General features: G+C 53.2%; 1 pseudogene; it reads right to left on the bottom strand.

The window, feature by feature from the left end:
* Positions 1 to 1,401: 1,401 nt before the first annotated feature.
* On the bottom strand, positions 1,402 to 4,125 carry LOC126955092 (H/ACA ribonucleoprotein complex subunit 1-like; annotated as a pseudogene).
* Positions 4,126 to 4,573: the final 448 nt, after the last annotated feature.

Raw genomic sequence — 4,573 nt, 5'->3', positions numbered from 1 at the left:
TTACTGCATATATATCCAAAGGAAAATAAACTATTCTGCCAAAAAGACAGATGCACTGGTATGTTCATTGCAGCACTATTCACAACAGCAAAGGCATGAAATCAACCTAAATACCATCAACAGTGGACTGGGAAAAGAAAATGTGGTACGTATACACCATGGAATGCTATGCAACCATAAAAAGAACAGAATCATGTCCTTTGTGGCAACATGGGTGCAGCTAGAGGACACCATCCTAAGTGAACTAACACAGGAAAAGAAAACCAAATACTGCTTGTTCTCACTTATGAGTGGGTACTCATGGACATAAAGTTAGCAACAATAGACACCCGGGACTACTAGAGGGGAAGGGAGGGAGAGGGGGACAGGGATTAAAAAACTATTGGGTGCTATGCCCACTACCTGGGCGATGGGGTCATTCGTACCCCAACTCTCAGCATCACACAATACACCAATGTAATAAATCTGCATAGGTACCCTCCCGAATCTAAAATAAACATTGAAATTAATTAATTTTTTTTTTTTTTTTTTTTTTGAGACAGAGTCTTGCTCTTGTCGCCCAGGCTAGAGTGCAATGGCGCAATCTCGGCTGACTGCAACCTCTGCCTCCCAGGTTCAAGCGATTCTCCTGCCTCTCCCTCCCGAGTAGCTGGAATTACAGGCTCACGCCACCACGCCCGGCTAATTTTTGTATTTTCAGTAGAGACAGGGTATGCCATAGTGGCCAGGCTGGTCTTGAACTCCTGACCTCGTGATCTGCCTGCCTCAGCCTCCCAAAGTGCTGGGATTACAGGCGTGAACCACTGTGCCTGGCTAGAATTAATTAAAATTTTAATTTCATCTTATTAAAAAACAAAGATAAATTTACTTCTTTCCAATTTCAATATACATTATACTGACATACATACCATATTATATGGTGAATTATATTGATTGAATTTCACATTTTAAACTAACACTGAGTTACTGTGAAAAACTCCATTGGATCATAATGTAGTATGTTTTTAATATATTTTAATACAATTTGCAAAAATTCTGTTTTAAAATTACAACTATGTTCCATAAACAAATATGTAAAAAAAAAAAAGTTTGTATTATTCAAGTGAAGATTATAGAGATCCTTTTTTAAGGTAATAAAACACTTTATTTTAAAAATTCAAATATGCTTCTAATGAAAACTCCTGTCCATTTATTAAGCACCCACAGAGTGCCAGGCACTGTACAAAATATTAGAAAGACTTGTTAGTGCTCTTTTAGAGCAAAAATCACTATTCCATGGCACTTTGCATGATGCTGACATTTTAGATCCATTGTCATAAAATGACCAAGATCTTCAAGACTTGCTCGAGAAACAAGTTTCCAATCCATAGTAGACACAGATCATGCAGGTTCATGCAGAAGTCAACTGGTGATGTCTGTCAACTGTTTCACTTCATGTCCTCTCCCTCTGAAACCTCCGCCTCCTCCTCCCCCTCTGAAACCTCCGCCTCCTCCTCCCCCTCTGAAACCTCCGCCTCCTCCTCCCCCTCTGAAACCTCCGCCTCCTCCTCCCCCTCTGAAACCTCCGCCTCCTCCTCCCCCTCTGAAACCTCCGCCTCCTCCTCCTCCCCCTCTGAAACCTCCGCCTCCTCCTCCTCCTCCTCCTCCTCCTCCTCCTCCTCTGAAGCCCCCACCTCCGCCTCCTCCTCCACCTCCCCCTCTGAAACCTCCGCCTCCTCCTCCCCCTCTGAAACCTCCGCCTCCTCCTCCCCCCCCCTCTGAAACCTCCGCCTCCTCCTCCACCTCTGAAACCTCCGCCTCCTCCTCCTCCTCCTCCTCCTCCTCTGAAGCCCCCACCTCCGCCTCCTCCTCCACCTCCCCCTCTGAAACCTCCGCCTCCTCCTCCTCCTCCTCTGAAGCCCCCACCTCCGCCTCCTCCTCCACCTCCCCCTCTGAAACCTCCGCCTCCTCCTCCCCCTCTGAAACCTCCGCCTCCTCCTCCCCCTCTGAAACCTCCGCCTCCTCCTCCTCCTCCTCCTCCTCTGAAGCCCCCACCTCCGCCTCCTCCTCCACCTCCCCCTCTGAAACCTCCGCCTCCTCCTCCCCCCCTCTGAAACCTCCGCCTCCTCCTCCCCCTCTGAAACCTCCGCCTCCTCCTCCACCTCTGAAACCTCCGCCTCCCTCCTCCTCCTCCTCCTCCTCTGAAGCCCCCACCTCCGCCTCCTCCTCCACCTCCCCCTCTGAAACCTCCGCCTCCTCCTCCTCCTCCTCTGAAGCCCCCACCTCCGCCTCCTCCTCCACCTCCCCCTCTGAAACCTCCGCCTCCTCCTCCCCCTCTGAAACCTCCGCCTCCTCCTCCACCTCTGAAACCTCCGCCTCCTCCTCCTCCTCCTCCGAAGCCCCCACCTCCGCCTCCTCCTCCACCTCCCCCTCTGAAACCTCCGCCTCCTCCTCCCCCTCTGAAACCTCCGCCTCCTCCTCCCCCTCTGAAACCTCCGCCTCCTCCTCCTCCTCCTCCTCCTCCTCCTCTGAAGCCCCCACCTCCGCCTCCTCCTCCACCTCCCCCTGAAACCTCCGCCTCCTCCCCTCTGAAACCTCCGCCTCCTCCTCCCCCTCTGAAACCTCCGCCTCCTCCTCCCCCTCTGAAACCTCCGCCTCCTCCTCCACCTCTGAAACCTCCGCCTCCTCCTCCTCCCCTCCTCCGAAGCCCCCACCTCCGCCTCCTCCACCTCCCCCTCTGAAACCTCCGCCTCCTCCTCCTCCTCCTCCTCTGAAGCCCCCACCTCCGCCTCCTCCTCCACCTCCCCCTCTGAAACCTCTGCCTCCTCCTCCCCCTCTGAAACCTCCGCCTCCTCCTCCCCCTCTGAAACCTCCGCCTCCTCCTCCACCTCTGAAACCTCCGCCTCCTCCTCCACCTCTGAAACCTCCGCCTCCTCCTCCTCCTCCTCCTCTGAAGCCCCCACCTCCGCCTCCTCCTCCACCTCCCCCTCTGAAACCTCCGCCTCCTCCTCCTCCCCCCCTCTGAAACCTCCGCCTCCTCCTCCCCCTCTGAAACCTCCGCCTCCTCCTCCCCCTCTGAAACCTCCGCCTCCTCCTCCCCCTCTGAAACCTCCGCCTCCTCCTCCACCTCTGAAGCCCCCACCTCCGCCTCCTCCTCCTCTCCCTCTGAAACCTCCGCCTCCTCCTCCACCTCTGAAACCCCCACCTCCGCCTCCTCCTCCACCTCTGAAGCCCCCACCTCCGCCTCCTCCTCCTCCTCTGAAGCCCCCACCTCCGCCTCCTCCTCCTTCCTCCTCTGAAACCTCCGCCTCCTCCTCTCCCTCTGAAACCTCCGCCTCCTCCTCCACCTTCGAAGCCCCCACCTCCGCCTCCTCCTCCTCCTCCGAAGCCCCCACCTCCGCCTCCTCCTCCTCCTCCGAAGCCCCCACCTCCGCCTCCTCCTCCACCTCCGAAGCCCCCACCTCCGCCTCCTCCTCCACCTCCGAAGCCCCCACCTCCGCCTCCTCCTCCACCTCCGAAGCCCCCACCTCCGCCTCCTCCTCCACCTCCGAAGCCCCCACCTCCGCCTCCTCTTCCTCCTCTAAAACCACCACTTCTGCCACCACCTCTGCCACCTCCCCTTCTTCCTCCTCGGCCTCCCCTGCCACCACATCTTGGAGGTCCTTTCTCACCTGGAGGTCGAGGTAAAAACCTCTGCAGTGGCAGCAGCTTATATGGGTCTACATAAAACTTCTATAGTTTCTTAAAGGATGACGCCTTCCCATTTTCTGACATTTTAACTGAAAAATAAAAATCTCTAAGTTGTCCAAATATTTCATCCACTTTTCCAATTTGTTCTTTCTTTTCTAAGTAAAAAGGAGCATTGAAATAAGGCACCTTATTTTCTTCTGTAGTACGTTTACAAACTATGTCATCTCCCCAGGGATGCAGGAACTCTCCTAATAAGACTACACGTTCTGGCGGTCCTTGGTCTTGGCCTCTGGTAAAGCCTCTGCGGCCACCCCCTCGTCCAAATCCTCCCCTGTCGCCACCTCTGATATTTCCGCCGCCTCCACCTCAGAAGCGGTTGCTGCTGCCACCGCGGTGGAAACCGCCACTTCCACCACCTGGATCAAAGCCTCCACGATCCCCGCCCTGAAAAGACATTCTCTCTCTTCCCGATCCCACATGCACCTCTGGCCCTGGTCTTGAACACACACCCCTAGAGATCTTGTTGAACATGTGCTTAATCTCAACTAGCTTTAAATTCAGGAGTAGCAACTCCATAGCAATTCCACTTATTTCTACTTTTATTAATCATACTGGTCACCTTGAAGAAGCTTCATTGCTATCATCCAGTTTAGACTGGAATGTCACAAATCTCTAGACTGAGTAGTATAATACTCACTATTCAAATAAAATCAAATTATTGTAATGTTATGACACCTCCAAAGACAAAAAGCAAACCCATGGATTTAGGTTAAGGAACAGAGACAAGTATTCCTCCTTACTATCTTTTAGGGCAGACATATCCCAGCCAGGATGATTGCAAAATGAAATGGAAACCGTATGGTAGAAGGGGACTTGGGACTCACACAGATTGGATTTTCATTCC

The sequence above is a fragment of the Macaca thibetana genome, chromosome 5, assembly GCF_024542745.1.
Source record: "Macaca thibetana thibetana isolate TM-01 chromosome 5, ASM2454274v1, whole genome shotgun sequence".
Classification (NCBI taxonomy): domain Eukaryota; kingdom Metazoa; phylum Chordata; class Mammalia; order Primates; family Cercopithecidae; genus Macaca; species Macaca thibetana.
Note: the sequence above shows the minus strand (reverse complement) of the source record. Positions and strands in the feature narration are given on the sequence as shown.